At 32.3% G+C, this 18,295-nt stretch overlaps 1 long non-coding RNA gene and 1 pseudogene across 1 annotated transcript in view; one reads left to right on the top strand and one right to left on the bottom strand.

The window, feature by feature from the left end:
* The first annotated feature begins 205 nt into the window (after positions 1–205).
* On the top strand, positions 206–9,831 carry LOC128182166 (uncharacterized; annotated as a pseudogene).
* A 5,995-nt stretch (positions 9,832–15,826) lies between these two features.
* LOC128180755 (uncharacterized) overlaps positions 15,827–18,295 on the bottom strand; it is a 72,149-nt gene continuing 69,680 nt past the window's right edge. Inside the window, exons 2-3 of the long non-coding RNA XR_008243249.1 lie at positions 17,522–17,587; positions 15,827–16,334 (exon numbers count right to left, since the gene is read on the bottom strand). This is a non-coding gene — a long non-coding RNA (uncharacterized LOC128180755). The remainder of the gene's footprint in view (positions 16,335–17,521; positions 17,588–18,295) is intronic.

Below are 18,295 nucleotides of genomic sequence, written 5' to 3'. Positions count from 1 at the left end.
GGATCAAGACACCTTTAGACCACACCATTTCATCTTACTTGGCTGGTGGGGGTGTTTAAAAATTAGTCTGAGGCATGTAAGTGAAAAATCTATAAAAGTTAGATGTGTTGGGGAAATATTTGGTTTTAAAATTTGACAGAATATATGGAATATATACTTGTAATACACACACAAAAAGCAACACCAATGTAAAACGTCACAAAATATGCACACCTTGGAATTGTTAAGGTAAACGATATAATAATATATACATGTACACACACCAGACCTATAAATAAGGGTTATGTCAAAAAAACTGTGATCAACATCTGAAACCACAGCAAGTATACATTTAGCTTTAGACTATTGTTTAACATTTACAAGACTAAGTATTTATCTGCAAATGTATATATAAAAGTAATTATATGCTGAAATTAATAGCTTTACAAACTTAAATAATTTAATTGCAGAAACTGAAACTGATGAGTTGTGCATCATCCTAAAAAAATCGGATTGGGCCATTACACAAAGATTTTTGAGGAAAATATGGTAAGTTTTGTAAGATCTTCTAGAGGATTAGCTAATCTTGATTTTTAAACATGTAAGTGGACCAATCAGTAACTCCCTCCCCTTGCAAACAAAGATTGGGGGTATATACTATAATATAGGAATCACCTTGTTCGTCCATCTGTCTGCAATTGTGTTCGATCCATTTTTCTATGTTATTTCCTACATGATTTTGACCTAAGGTCATTTATGCAAGTTCAAAGTCATTAGAAGGAAAAAAACATATTAATTTGATATCTTTCTTATGGAGAAACATTGGAAGCTCTCTGTTAAATTGAATTTCAATATGATTGGATGTGTCATTAATTGATGCAGTACTGGCCTACTACCGTATATTAAATGACATCACTTAACATCAACTGACACACAGTTTAATCAGATTAGGCTAATGTGATCAGATTTGATGCTACTTTAATTTTTTTTTTTTAATTATTGTTTACTTTTGATGCATTAACAAATGGTTTTTGATTAAGTAATTTTATAGTACTTAAAAATTATGTCCATTGTGAAATGCATGATCAAACATACATGATACTGTACAATTTAGATTGGCATCAATGAAGTGGAGGAGATGACAGACGAAGACTTCATTAAACTTGGAATTGTTTCTATCGGAATAAGATTGAAAATTAAGCAAGCTTGTCGGAATCACAAGAAAGGTTACAAATACATTTATTTACTTAAGAATGAATTGTAAACATCTGATGAAAATCAAGTCTTGGCTTTTCCCAGGAAAACATTTTAGGATAGGGTGAACAATTTTATTTTAACATATTACCAATAGTATTATAAATACATTTTTTGTTACTCTCTGCCCCACCCCCTATTAAACCTTTTCTGTTGAGGCCAGAGAGCTATGAAAATGCTTCAGTTGCTGCAAAAGACACTGAAATTAATTATCTTGTCTTACTAGTAACATAAAATTCGCGGTCAGTATTTTTTACCCTAAATTATAACCACTCGTGTACAATATAATGGTCAATAAACCCATTTTTTCTGAAGTAAAAATATGGTGAGAATCACTTTAAAATCATACTTTCAATTTATGCAAACTTGAAGTAATATCATTTTCATGTTTTAGTGAGTGATGCGCCAATGAGTTGCATCAAGACATTTCTTGAACTCCAAAAGCAGAGGAAGACTGGCAGAACCAAAAGCCCGAAAAAGGATCAGAAAACAAAGTTAACACGAAGACTTTATGTTGGCTGGAAACATTCAATAAGGGCAGGAGTATACAAACTGATCTCTGCAAGCAAAGGGGGAGGTCAACAGATCGTGGATTTTAACAAAGACTTGACTTTGAATCAGTTAATAAGTGAAATCACCGATATTTTTTTTCCAAATGGCATGTCTGAGGCCCAGGATTTGAGACTAGATGCCTTAGATGTGCATCTGGCATCCTTTTCTGGTTCTCCAATTCAAGAGACCGACGAGAATGGGGAGTCTTTTACAGTTGGAAATTACTTCAGAAAGATGAAATCAACCCCTGTGCGAATTTACTTACACACAGAGTTGGTGAGTTATAAGAATTTTTAAAAGTTAAAGAAGGGAAGAATAAGGTTGTTGGACCTAATTTAAAACTGGCTCAATTTGATTTAAATACATTTAATTGTACATGCCAGTAAAAAAAAAAAATTAGCATAATTAATAGACTGGAATTCCACCATAGAACAGATCAATTAAGGCTTCAATTACATGTACTTTTCAGTTTACAGACAAATCAAAATTAATTTGCCATAATTTTTCAACATAATTAAAGGAAGAAATTTCATATACATTATACATTGTAATAAAGTTTAAAATCTATATGAGGTAATTGAGTTCATGAAACAATAAAAAATGATCTTTTTGGTCATCTGATTGAATCATTTAAAGTCCCAAAAAGTTTTTTATTGTTCCCCTCCGACAACAACTATTCCTCCCGGCTTCGCCTCGAGAAATAGTTGCTGTCTCAGGGAAAATAAACTTTCTATTGTCCTTATAGCCATGGAGTAAATAGGTATGAAATGTCTTATAGAAAATATACCCTTTTCTAACTTGTGCAATATACCGGTAAACCTGGAAGTTTGTCTCCTGTGAATGTACAGTGACCTTTGGGTAATATATGATGCGATATTAAAACTGCTATGTAATAATCTGTATATATGTATGACACGTGTATGGGGGTGTGTGTGTGCATATATATATATATATATATATATATATATATATATATATATATATATATATATGTATATATCTGTCTTTGATTATCTGTGGTCTAAAATACAGCACAGGCACTTGTGCCCATGGTAAATTATACCCAACATTAAGATGGAAATTAACATGCAGTGTTGTTGTTATCATACTGTATGATGAACTATTACAGAAACAAGGACGTGTGCTATTCTGTGTTCAGATGTGAGCAATTTAATCTACAGGGTTCTTGTTTTGTACAGAAAAGTTTCAAAAGGCCAACCAATGGTGAAGCAAGCTGCGGGGTGATAACTGCTCTAGAATCCGATGAAGAAGATACAGGAACCCCAACTGTCACATTCCCCCGACTTAAACGAAGGAGACTGAACATTATTGAGGTAGATATAAAAAGGAGAAGAATTTTACCAATTACTTGTACTTTTAAAGAACTATTGGGCTATTTAATATTTTAAGATTTAACTTTAAAATCTTTTTCATTCAAACCCTGAGAACTATTACCCCCCCCCCCCAAAAAAAAGGGGGGGGGGAGAAACACATTCAGTGCAAATTTGATGGTGAATCTTTTTAATATAGATCTAAAAATGCAACAGTCAGTTTTTGTTTTTTTACTGTACTAATTTTAAAGGATCAAAATATGTGGATCACAATCATATTTTTTCCTGTCAAATTAACCCACTTAATGTTGACATCTATGAACAAAATGTGAATACAATTAAATGAAGCATTACAAATTCAACTTTTGGTATGCTATGAAGATAAAAAAAACATTCAAACAGAAATCAAATTTCATAGTGCAATACTGTCAAATACATGCATGCAATGTATCAAATATACATGCAATGTATGTCATTTCACAGTTTAATTCACTTATAATCCTAACAAACTATTTATGTGTTTATCAGGGATCAAAGATTTATTTATTTATATGCTACATGTATTGTAAAAATGGATTGAATCCTATTCAATTGAGTCATTAGGGCACTGCTTTGCGGAAACCCTATAGTAATCAGTCTGTCCATCCATCTTTCTGTCCATCTGAGATAACTTTTCTGGAGCATATCCCCTCTCCCTTTGCTCCAATCTGGCTATTCTTCATCCACAATGTGTGCTTTTGATCCAATGATATGCATTGACCTTGAATGATATTTAAAGGTCAAATATCAAGGTCATATCGATCACACAAAAGTCCCTCTTTTAATAGAGCATATATATACTCTCCACTTAGCCCTGCTGGCTAATACTTTACCTGTTTTTGGTTAAAGGTGTGCAGTGACCTTGAACCAAATCAATGAGAAGGACATATAGTAGATAACAAGACTGTATATTATTTTCCATTTGCTTAATCTTGCTCGGACTGAGATTGAATTAGAAGTTGTATATCAGCTGGAAATTTTTTTTAAGTTATAGGTAAAAGTCAAAGTAAAACTCCCTGAAATTCTTTTCATCCAATTGTCCATAATATTTAAGGGGGGCCATTTGAGATGGTCATGATCTCAATGTTGTCTAGTTTGAAAAATTAAAGTCAATTTTATGTACATTAAGGGCTTAAGATCAGAAGATAGACCCTCAACATCAACATCAGCTGCTTTGGATTTGCCGGACATTCATGTTGATGCTCCTCCTTCAAATCATGCGGCTGCAAATACTCACTGCCAGACGGAACATGAACCAATCATTATCCTTCATGAACCTGGACTTTCGGAATTCGATCATGAACTTGAAATGGCTATAAGAGAGAGTTTGGAAAGTTCCGAGTAAGTAATTTATTTACTTAAAGTTTCTCTTGTAGAATTCATAGTGAAGTCTTTGAGATTGATGGAAAAAAGTTCAGTCATATTTTAAAATTTGGATTAAGAGCTTGCTTACAATAACTTTTGTTCTGGCCCATAAGCCTATTCTTTTTTTTATTTTGTGCAACGATGTTGTCATAAATGCATTTTACAATTGATTTAAATGCATAATTAAGTTTAATTTAAAATCTTTAATATATACATGTTTATCATGAATATATATTTCAAATGGACATGAACATATATTTCAAACATATTACAGAATGTCAAAATCCCACATTTTATCACATGCATGCAGTATCATTACTTTGTATACCCTTTAGTGACCAATGTCATGCTCAGCCCTTAAAGTGTTGGGTGGATAATGAGATCTATAATCATTTCTCTATTGAGTATAGAAATGAAAGAACAACAGAAATAGTTTTCAAAATAAAAACTTAAAATATATCTTACAGAACGGTTACAATTATTTATTACAAGATTTGAATAAAGGAAAACCAGTAACTCATTTGAAATATTTCATAACTGTACGTATATTTAAGTTACATATAGTAATTTCTCATGTAAGTATTTATTAATTTTTTTATTTGTGGGGGGGGGGGGGGGGTAGAAAGCAGTATTTAAGAGCTAGACAAAATAAATTTTTTAATTTCTGCCTTTGTAGACTTATAATGCATTTGAAATGTAATATGAATGTATTTTGTAGACCAGAGCCATCTTTAGAAGGAATATTGAAATGGTGGGTAGCTAGAAGTCACTTAAAGGATGGGGCACCAGTTTCAGTGGTAGTACACAGAGGAAAGCTTTTACAGAGTACATTTAGAGCAGTATCAAGGCCAAATTTCAACTTCCTCTTGCCTTTTCATGTTAGTTTCAGTGGAGAGATTGGAGATGATTTAGGTGGTCCAAAAAGAGAATTCTTCAGGTACATGTTAGTTAGATTTATTTAACCAATACTTTGCAAAATGTATTTTATATCAATTCATTCATCTTCAGGCCCCACCATCACCAACTTTCCACAAGTCCCAACTCTGCTTCAAGTCTAGTTTTGATTTCAAATTCATGTACTTTTTTTTTAAGTATTTGAGTTGAAGATTGAGTTGATTGATTTAAAAATTTTGGTTAAAGCGGGCCAGTATTAATAAGAACATTAGAGAAATGGAATAATTATCTGCCTTAGAGTTGAGCCTGCACAGTCTTGGAATGTCTGAAATTATGAATTAATGCTTATTTGTAAAATATTTGTTAATGCAAAACAGTTTATTATTCCCTCGTGCAATTTGTTGAGAGGAGGATATAGCATTGCTGATGTGTGTGTGTGTCTGTATGTATGTATGTATGTGTGTCCATTGTCAGCTTTTTAGCAAAATTCTAAGAAAACCCTCTCATTAATATTTATTAAACTTTGTACACTTCTTTGGCATGGTAAAAGGACAACCCTATTGATTTCCAAGTCAGTTGATTCAATATGTTTTAAATTAATTATCGTAAAAAAACGAAAGCTAATAGAGGAATTTTATGTATGGACTTGACAATAGACATTTTCGGTAATTTTATGTACGACTTGAAGTAAATCACTACCGTATGCAGTTTAAATCAACAACTTGACATTTTTGGGTATTTAAATCCAGTAAAGGTAAAAAACAAATGTTTTGTAGTATTAGAGGATTATATAGAAGATTGCCCATAGTTAAAAGTTGAAGCGGGCAAGAGATTAAAGTCATCCAATTTACATCGAATTTACAAGCAGTCAACTTCCGGACAAATTTTCCTGTATTACTTACAATAGAACTAGTCCAAAATTCAAAAGAGTCTTTGACAGGTATTGAACATTTATCACACGAAAATTGTTTCATATTTATATTTATTAATAGCTGCTTATCTACTACTATGGGTTGTCCATCAGAGCAGACTACAGATCGCTAAATCTTCAGCTACGTTTCATAATGTATACCGGTACGGATCCTTTATGCATGCATGCTTTTATGAAACCTAAAAGATCACTAAATGACTGTAAATTATTAAACTTTAAAGCATATGTGTTGAGTTTCTGCAAGGATTAGGAAAACTGTGCAGCCACGAAAATGTAACCCCCCCCCCCCCCCAATTTATACACCACAAATCTTGGGGATTGGGATAAAATAGATATTATGAATTCAAAGTGGTCTTAACTTGTCATATTTATTTTGATCTGACAAATTTACATGTATTTTCCTAAATAATGCATTTCCCCCTACAACAATTTATGTCACGAGGAAATGCTTAGCGGTGCCCTTGTTAAATAAGTGAAGCTTCAATAACTGGGTACCTTTAACAGTTATGTTATATTTTAAGAAATGAATTTTTATGTTAAATCTTTACTTACATTTCAGAGAATTGATGAAGGCAATTAAAGAGGCTATATTAGAGGGACCTGACAGCAACAAGGTCTTCAGACATGATATCAGTCTTCTTCACAAAAAAACCTACGAAACCTGTGGTACCCTTGTGGCCTGGAGTATACTTAATGGTGGGCCAGGATTGCCAGTTTTCAATACTGATTTATTTTCTTTAATGACTGGTGGAGACATTGACGTTCAAGATTTTACAAGTGTTGTAGACTCAGATGTCAGAGCTATTTTTCTTCAGGTAACTATATATAGTGATCAGTCCGCTAATTGCTAAAATACACTTTTCAGCATATTTTTACATATGGGACAATCTTCAAGATGTTTTTATGTATTTTATAAATAAAATATTGCGATATATATTATATATATTTAAGTGTCAAACATAATTTTGAGTCGAAATTATCTCAAAATGTTTGACACAATGGCTACTTATCAGGTCTTTCCTGCAGAGCTAGATAAAACACAGTGAATGTATTAGGTAGGTGTTCATTGTTTTGGAAAGGTAAAAATTATTAAAGCCCTAGTGGGTTTCAAACTCAATGACCTACAAATTTATAGTGAATGCTCTAGCAAATCAATTGTGCTATGCCGTTAAGTAAGAATTTAATTTATAAAATTATACCTTAATTTATTGCTTATATGTAGATAGGTAGTGTGTCACAATATGGAGGTACTTATTCCCATACCATCTTAAACTCATATATCCTTAGATACAACACAGAAGAGACATATAAGATTGTTAGCTGTTACTTAAATTGATTTGAAATGACTCCATTTTGTGTAAAAAAAATTTACATCCAGTGATGTTAATACCATACATTTGAGCCATTTTTTTAAGCTCTGTCAGAAAAGCCCGGAAAATTGGGATTGAATTTCGACATTGAACTGGAGGGCAAATGGCTTAGACAGTTTTTATTAGACCAAGATTTCAACAGTCAATTTTAACAGTACCAATCCAACAGTTCCAGTCCACTTACAGTCAAAATGTTGGACTTTTTTTCGTATAGAGTTATATAGTAACTGTTTTACAGGGGTATAACAATTTTAGATGTTTGAATATGATTAATTTATGTTTTGAATAATTGATTATTTCATCACATAACTTTAACACTGTGGCAAACAAACTTACCAAAATGATAGTTGTTTTATATTACTATTATGATATGATATGGAGAAGGAGATCTTCCTTTCTCTTGGCTGACTGGGGGTGAAATGAATTAGTTCAGGAATTTGGCACCAAGCATGTGCACTTAATTTAAGTCTAAAACTTGTAAAACTACCTATTCACTACTATTTCAAAATAACAACCCATCATACAGCTCTCACATGACCCAAACACCTTTGACCTTTCACAATCCCAACTCAACCAAGGAATGTAAAACACCATGAATATGAATGATATGTAAATTCCAATGTTCTTTAATTCACTGTCTTATAGATGATGAAAATGGTGATGATTTATGAATGAGTTTATTAAATATCAATATATTTTAATAAATATTCCATTAATAAGGCTTATGTGACACAAAGATTTCACAGCAACTATTAATTTCATGAAATTATTAACATCAGAGCGACATATTTCTCTCTCTCTTTCTCTCTCTAAAGCTACAAACATTTGATGCAATTTTAAAAGCTATTGATACCATATTCAATATTGTGTGCAATTTTTTCAGGGTACACAGTGAAATTTCCCAGTTTATCGATGGTCTAAATAGAGTTGGGAACTTTCATACCTCTGCAATTTTGAGGGCAGCTAAAGAATTCAAGACTTTGTTCACCCCCAATCCAGTTAACCATCTGACATTTAGTGGGCTTAGACAAATGTACAAAATAGAATTTAGCCCAGTGGGTTCCAATCATCGGCAACAAGAAGATGAAGCAATTTATTGCTTCGAATCCTTTTGCTCCGACTGTGAAGGTAGATTTATGTTATAAAAAAAGTTTAATGTACATTTGTATTTCCCCGCAAAGTTTGTATAATAAATTACATTACACATATAAATTATATAAAACACCTTTAAAATATTTTCAGCTGGCATTCTTGAAGTTTCCTTGGAGGATCTATTAGCATTTTGGACTGGAGCATCTGAAGTGCCTCCATTGGGATTCGATCATAAACTTCGAATCACCTTCAATGAGAACTCTCAATACCTTCTACCAATAGCTCATACGTGCACCCTGGTAATTAGGTTGTGGAGAGGTTATAATGACCCTGATCAGTTCAGATGCGACATGATTAAAGCCATCACATGGACAGGGGGGTTTCACCTAGCTTAAAGCCTTGGGACCCTTTATCAAACCCTCTGCAGCTTTTTATACCCCCATTCCGAAGGAGAATTGGGGGTATACTGTTTTACCCTTGTGTGTCTGTTTGTCTGTCTGTCCATCCGTGACAAATATTTCTGTCACATTTTTCTCAGCAACTAATAATTGTAGGTGCTTGAAATTTTAAGAAACCATTTGTTTAGGCATGCCATATGGTAAGATACATTTTTGTACCAATCGAACATCAACTTCCTGTTAAATGACAATTTTATTTAATTTTAGCTTAAATTTTTAAACAATTTTTCGTCAAAGATTTCTCAGCAACTATTTATTGCAGATGCTTGAAATTATAACACAGTATTTGTTTAGGAATACATGTATCATATTGTGGGATATAATTATTGTTCCAATCGGATGTCAACTTCCGTTAAATGACGATTTTTGTTTATTTTGCATATTCACATCAGAGCAGGGGTTATCACTAGTGATTATTGACTCACAGATATCTTGTTTTTGTTGACCCTGTTTTTGAGTTGATCTCTTAGTTAAGAGTTTAAAGCTGCTCTACAGTAACTGTTGTTTTTGGTTTTAGGAAAGGCAAGTTTGATTTTCATTTTGATTAGGTAAATGATACTTTCACTCCTAATGGGGTATACATTTTCACCTTGTGTGTCTGTCCATTACAAATTTTAGTTTGCTTTTCTGACATATCTGAACTTTGAACATGATCTTTGTTTTAACATGACATGATGTATGGTTAGCTTCATTTTTGTACAAAGTCAATTTCATATGTTATTTAGGCTAATGGTGACCATTCTTTTTAGAAGCAGGGACATCATAATAAGCACAGACTTGCAGATTTCTTCTTCTTGTTTTTTTTTTTACAACGAACTCAACATTTTCAAATTCAAAAACAAAAATTTGTATTTGTAAAATCTGAAAGAGTAGTTGTTAACTTACCCGGCGTTTGCATCCTAATTTTTGTATGTTCAACTTAGAGATGTCACATACTGAATTCATAAAGGAATCAGTTATAATTATATTTAACTATTTAAAATTTGTTTTAAAAATTTTATATCTAAATCCTTCTGATGAATTATTCATATCAGCATGCCACTTCTGAATAAATTGATCTTGTAATCTCTGTTGAAACCCATTTTTGGTTAACAATATTTAAAGACTGACTATGCCAAAAATAAAATGTGCTTTAAAAACTAGGTCAACACGTTCAATACTATTCAATACAGATACATGTACAACCATTACTCTTTTGGAAAAAATCAATATACAGTATACTTTTGTTTTATCTATATAAACATTTAATTTCCACTCTTTACAACAACTTTCAAACTCATTCAGTGCGTTCTGCAAATCATCGCAAGATAACAGTATCCGTCTGCATAAGAAGTACAAGCAGTTATATATATATATTTATATAAAAGTTTTGTTCTATTGATGTTGCAGACCAGCGATATTTTTTTCAACAAGATAATTTTCTAAATCATTTATGTTCAATGAAAACAAAAATGGTGACAAATGTACTCCTTGATGGACTCCAACATTACAAGAAATAAAGTCGGATATCGTGCCATTTATCTTCATGAGTGATTCAATACCTTTTAACATATTTGTAATATATTTAAAACATTTACCATTGATACCATAATTTAAGAACCATTTCTTCAAACTGTGTGAACTGCCTGTTTGAAATCTATAAAACAGAGAACAATTTTTTCTTACACTTAATCAACGTATTGAATAAAAATGTGGTCTAAATTAGAAACCCGCTTGGTTATTATAGATCAGTTCTATCTCTTCTGAATACAATTCTAAACATACTCGTACTCGAACAGAAATTATATATATTACTATATCATCGGCATACTTTAATTATTATCAAGATGATTGGTGGTCACATTTTGATTGATAGAAGCCCTCAGATTCTAGATATAAATATTTCGAAAGTTCCTCTTCTTAACACGTGTGTCTTAATAGGGAATATAACCACCCTTAAATGAGCCCAAATCCCATTATCAACTAACTCTTTTAGGAGTAATCTCTTTTTAACCTATTTGAACATCGTTTATTTAGTATTTAAGATTTACCATAGTCAGTTTCTTTTCACACACTTTCAAAAATGATCTTTTCCGGCATATCTATAGATTATTGTTATTTGCAATAGTTCCTTGGAGTGTCAGATGTAAAATAATAAGCAAGATGGTTTACAATCCATTTTAATGTAACACAAGACTCATGCCATGGTCTGGTTTACACAGATTCAAATAAATAAAAATGAAGTGCATTATGGTACAAAATGTAAAATAAAAATCATAGAAAGCAGAGCCAGGTGGTTTGGGATACCTGTCGATATTATCGTGGATAATAATTAAATTACTTTCTCTGGTTAATAATTTTCAATAATAATGGCCATAAAAAGGTGTTATATGTTATTTGGAAAGGTAAAAATTAAAAAATCTCCAGTGGGTTTCAAACTTTTGACTGAAAATTCGAAATTAACGCTTCAGCCCATTGTTTTCATTGAGGTCAGGCCAGGCCATGTCAGGTTTTAGAGTATAGCTCCATAAGACTTTGACATTTTACCACAGACACCTCTAGATTCGTATTTAAATAAGAAGAAGAGAGGAACTAATAATCTGGGCGATTCCGCAAAAAAGCTGCTGAAAGTTCATCAGCAAACGTTTCTGTTAATGTACATGTTGCTTAGCAGAACTAAGCTTTACATTTCATCACGAGTTTCAGGTGTGTAATCGGGTGTAACGGAATCTAAGGAATCTAAGATTCTAGTACCTGTGTGACGGTGCCTAATTACGAGCGGTGTTCATCTCTATAGTCAGTCGTTCGTCGTTTTTGTTTTTGAACTAACTTTCAGGTAACTTCAAATTGAATAATTTAGAATCGATACTATTTCTGGTTGGTAAAAATTTAAATAATGACAGTTTCATCAAACTTAGTGTGTGAAAAAACAAAAATCATAATATTTCATATTGTAAATTTTGTATTTACAGAAAACCATCCAAAAACTTTCAATAAACATTATCAATATTTCACTTTACTCTGTTAGTGTAGACCCAAAATTGAACAATCTGACGTATTGAAAATTTGAAGTTTTATTTGTAAAGGTAGGGTTCGCAAAGCCCGCACGACTTCTACATAATATCCCCTGGCCAGACCCGTACAATCCATTGCATTCTCAGCTCCCTGGGGAGCATCAAGCAGAGTATTCAACTTAACCAGCTCGTCTCATTTGCCAGGTACCATGGGTGGAGAGTGTAATGTTATATACCGCGATAGCGACGGACCAGACTCAAACCCGGGGCTACGGCGTTTAAATCGGTCGACGCTTTCAAATGCGCCAACACCTATCCAGAAAATATTTTTAACAAACTGTTCCACTGAATTGAAAAGTTTATCATGTAACCACATATACTTATATTCTCATTTACTAGAGTAATACTAGAATTAATATTTGGTGCAGAATTTTCAGACTAGAGGTGACCCAAATTGGCTACCCAAAACGTTATCGCACTTTAAACAGTTAAAAAATTGTTTAAAGTGTGTAATTTTTTCAAAGTGCGTTGCCACACACGCCCTGCGAATGTTTTTGTCATTTAAATTTTAAACAACGTGGTCCTTTCAGTTTCTCAGTAAAAATCATGCCTAGTGTTTATATTTCATGGAATATAGGTACTTGTAATCAAAAATAAAATCTAAACGTTCACTGATTTTAAACTTTATCTTCATTAATTGGTGGATACAGTGAGTTCAAAAAATAAACGTGACAATAGAAAATATGGGTTTTTTGCTGTTGCAACAATTAACATGCTTACTAGCGATTCCCCAAAGGATTAATTTTCGATGCACGCTTGACCTAGTATCAGAATCAATTTTTCTGCAGAATGTTCCTTGAAAATGGCTCGATTTACTGAGTTTTATACAAACAACACCATACTTTTTTTTTTAAAGAGCACACCAAAAGCATCAAACATGGCTATAATTTTATTGAGCAACCCATTGTTTATATTGTCAACCACGTGTAGAGTGGTTAAAAACACGAGCGATAACTCCGTTCTGAATATCATCGTTCTGTTTAAATAACTACTAGATGATGAAATAAGACATATATCTTAATAGATTTTCATGTTTTAACATAAAACGAAGTAGGATGTGATATGAAAAGCGACCAATACTTACATATTTTGAGAATATTATCTGAACACTTATACTTCCGCTCCAATTTCACAGAAACTGAACAAATCTCGGGGAACTCTGACTCGTGAACTTTCATTCGAGCACTTCTGGATTTATCACATATTTAGCAACGATAAAGAAAACACTCCGAACACAGGGTGTCTATACTAAGTCATGTATGGCACGTTTTACATAAACTTTCAACCCTGCGAATGTTATTGTCATTTAAATTTTGACCATGTGGTTTTTACACCGTGCCTCATGTTCAGAGTCTATTTCATAGAATCTAAGTACTTGTAGTCAAATATAAAATCTAGACGTACGTTTATTGATTTTAATCTTTATCTTCATTAGTTGGTAGTTAAAATGAGTTCTGGAAATAAATGTGACAATTGGAAATATAGGTTTTTCTGCTGTAGCAACAATTGACATGCTTACTAGCGACCCCCCAAAGGATAAATTTTCGATATGCGCCTGACCTAGTTATAGCATAGTGAAACAGACTATACTATTTTATGCAGAATGTTCCTTGAAAATGGCTCGATAAACGAAGTTTTAATACAAAACAGACAAGCACTTTTTTTAAAGTGTGGAATTGCAAACCAAAAGCATCAAACCAATGGCTATAATTTTATTGAGCAACCCAGTGTTTATATTGTCGACCACGTGTAGATTTTTAGATTATCTTAGATTATTGTCGACCACGTGTAAAGTGGTTAAACACTAACGATAACTCTGTTCTGAATATCATCGTTTAGTTTAAATAACCACTAGATAATGAAATAAGACAGATACCTTAATAGATTTTTATGTTTCAACATAAATCAAAGTAGAGTGTGATATGAAAAACGACCAATACTTACGTATTTTGAGAATATTATCCGAACACTTATACTTCCGCTCGAATTTCACAGGAACTGAACAAATCACGGGGAATTCTGACTCGTGAATTTTCATTCAAGCACCTCCTGATTTATTACATACTTAGCAACGATAAAGAAAACATTCAGAACACATTCGCAAGGGGTGCCTCGTAACCTTTAAATGCTCATTTTTGAATGCGAATGTTATTGTCATTTAAATTTTAGACCACGTGGTTTTTATTTGACCCTTTCAGTTTCGCAGTAAAATCATGCCTCGTGTTTATAATCTATTTCATAGAATCGATAGGTATTTGTAATCAAATATAAAATCTAGAGGATTATTGATTTTAAACTTTATCTTCATTAATTGGTGGATAAAACGTGGTCTAGAAATAAATGTGACAATAAAAAAACAGTTTTTGTCTGCTGTAGCAACAATTAACATGCTTGTAGAGATCCCCTTAAGGATTAGTTTTCGATCCGCGCCTAACCTAGTAATATCATCGATATTTAAACAGACTATACTATTTTATGCAGAATGTTCCTTAAAAATGGCTCGATATACTAAGTTTTTACCCATTACTTTAAAAAAAACATAGTATTGCACACAACAAGCATCAAACATGGCTATGATTTTATTAAGCAACCCAATGTTTATATTTTCAACCAATCTACACGTGGTTGAACACGAACGATAACTATAACTAATAACCGCTAGATGGTGGGATAAGACATACGGCCTTAAAGGAATTTCATGTTTTAACATAAATCAAAGTAGGATGTGATATGAAAAACGACAAGTATTTACGTATTTTAAGAATATTATCCGAACTGAACAAATCTCGGGGAACTCTGACTCGTGAACTTTCATTCGAGCACCTCTGGATTTATTACATACTTAGCAACGATAAAGAAAACATTCCGAACACATTTGCAGGGGTGCTTAGACACACCAAGCGGTGCAGACAAATTGAATACCGCGCGTTAGCGCGGTATGATAATTTGCCTGCACTTCTTGGTGTGTCATATAGGACCGACCCCATCCAAAAATAAGAATTTACTGCTTTTATTTATATTTTCTTACTGATGTCTATTTGTATGAAATATTGTGTATCGCCGCTATAAAGCCATTATTTGCTTTATATATTCTAAACTGAAAATATACATACAAGTTATCAGCAGATTGTCATATTTGGCATCCCGTGACCGCAATGAAGGCCCTGCAAGTTAGTCATGTAATGCTATTTAACCTTTGTAACCTTTAGGCCATGAATTTATTATGCGTGAGCGATGCATCATACCCATGTGGACGACTCAGGACTTGGAGACTGCATCACAATATTCTTTCTGACAGTTATCAATCTTGGAGACTGCATCACAATATTCCTTCTGACAGTTATGTTGCTTTATTTAGAAATAAAATATAACTCTGGAATTTGACCACTAAATGTTCAATCATGGTCATCGTAGGCCCCCCCCCTGCCCCCCCCCCCCCCTGATGCTACGTGCCTGTATTTTAATTAACCAATGTAAAATCTATACATTAATCTACAATTTAATTCACTTTAAGAAAACCTTCATTTTCTGTGAAAACAAGATTTTAAGCTTTATAAAATTGAAAAATAAATCAAATTATATAAAGTTCAGATTCCAGTCAGAAAACAGTCTTCTCGAAATAAAACTATTTAACAGATCAACATTTTTTAATTTGTTTGAGATATGGTTTATCTTTTATATAAATACATATTGATTCATTTCCAGGTAAATTTTACATGCATATCACATGTTCATTGTATACGTAAACAATTTTAAGATAAGACAAATATATATATATATATATATATATATATATATATATATATATATATATATATATATATGGTTATAGTCCACTCATGCATTTTCGATAGGCGGTAATGTTAACATTCGGGTACATAGCTCCAGCCCTAATTTTCATTCAGCAACGAGGAACCTTTTGAATGAAAGCTCATCAAATTGTCTCTGTCATGTTAAAACTTTGTGGTGTGAAGCCAGATTCATTTTCCGGATAAATGTGTCTGTGTTGAAAAACTCTGAAAATGAAAGTAAAAGTAGGGAATTTCAGTTTTGGAAAGAGTGGACATCAAACAATTTCAATTTCAAATGATAATTCAATTTTGACACTTGCTTTGAAAATTGCAAATCCTCTTTTCTGACATGTGTCAAGCATTCTGATTTAAAATGTCCCAATAAATGGCAGTACTTTGTTGTCCTACTGATTCTAAAAATAGTTACAGGGATTTACCCAATATAAAACAGTCACTGTGGTTATTTACAATCTAAGCTTATATATTCACTCTAGACACTATATAGAATCAGGATTCCAAATTTTAATAGCACAAAAAAAGAATTGTTTTCAAATACCCTATGAAAAAGGTAAAATAGAAAAGTATAGGAATTTCCCTATCTATCAATGGATCCTATGACACCATAATGACGTCATAGTGATGAGTTGTTTTTACTTGTGTAAGGCCTAAAAGAAAAAGTTGTGTGTTTAGGGTAACCCGACCTAACCTACAAAAATGCCCCGATCCTACCATTTTTAGATGTCTGTTTTTATCCAATTGTGAATTTGCCTAATTTCAGAAGAAATGCACCATGATTTAACCCATTAAAGATATGTCATAAGGAAAATGATTTAACCCATTAAAGATATGTCATAAGGAAAAGAAACTTCCTTATATGTTTTTTTTTACTCTTGTATATGGTAACCATGATAACAAATTCAACTAAAGTTATAGAAAAACATATCCAATGGAAAAGAGTCTACAAGGCCTAAAAAAAAGTTGTTTGTTTAGGGTAACCCGACCTAACCTACAAAAATGCCCCGATCCTTCATTTTTAGATGTCTGTTTTTATCCGATTGTGAATTTTATATTATTTCTACATGTATTAAAAAATCTATTTTTAATATATTTAAAATATGATAAAATTTAAAAAAATCCCTACCTACCTAACCTAATTTTTCATCAGTGTTACCCTAAACACACAATTTTTTTTATAGGCCTAATTAACTAGAGTTTAAAATCTAGAAGAAGAAAAATTACCCAGTAAGTCTGTGAAGTGTGAAATATGTATAATCAATGTAAAGTTTCCCTATATTTGATATTCTAAATCATCTGCATGTCAAAGACTGGGTATATAGTTTTTGCAGGTTCCTTCTTTTAAACTTGGACAAGTGTAATTAAACATCATTGTTAAGAAAATAAATTTTACTTACGTCAAGTGTGTCTCACTGTTGTGGGTCTTTGATGAAGTTCCATTTCAATTTACATGGTGATCTAAACTAAAATGTTTTGAATTTAATTATACATGTATCAAACACACTATCCCCAACATTTGCAATTTCAAGCAGCCATATGTTTAAAACTCAGAGAGAAAGAGAGAGAGAGAGGAGAGACAGACAACAAACAACTATACATCTTCATGCACAACACATTTGTATAACCTAAAGACCACCCCCCCCCCCCTTTTTTTCAAACATTCAATATCAACCCTACCCAAAACAAAATATTCTATTGTTTCAATATATGAATAGATATCTACTAAAAATGATTACAGATAATTTCATCCAATTTTGATTATTACAAACAAAGATAGGTTTTATGGATTAAATACTATGCAGCATGGCAGGCCTTTACATGTTTAAATGTGCAAATGTACAACATTGCACGGCAGACTTATATACACAATTTAATCCTACCGGGCATCAATACAACTCCCTTACAATGCAAACTAATATTAGATAGCAGGGCACTGCTTCAAAAAAGTATTTTCCCTTGCTGTATAAACTTTCTGCTTCTCTACTTTCACTTTAACTCGCTTGAAATGATCGCACTAAAAACCTAAAGTGATATTTTTATTTATAAAATGTCTTCTTAACTCAAATATGAGTAGAAATACACATAAATTTTTATATAAAAAAATCAAAATAAATAACATTCAAGTTAAAATCACAATTTCTTTCATTCTTTAATAAAATCAATGCTAAATC

Source organism: Crassostrea angulata, chromosome 4 (assembly GCF_025612915.1).
Source record: "Crassostrea angulata isolate pt1a10 chromosome 4, ASM2561291v2, whole genome shotgun sequence".
Lineage (NCBI taxonomy): Eukaryota > Metazoa > Mollusca > Bivalvia > Ostreida > Ostreidae > Magallana > Magallana angulata.
This window is presented reverse-complemented; position numbering and strand designations above follow the sequence as displayed.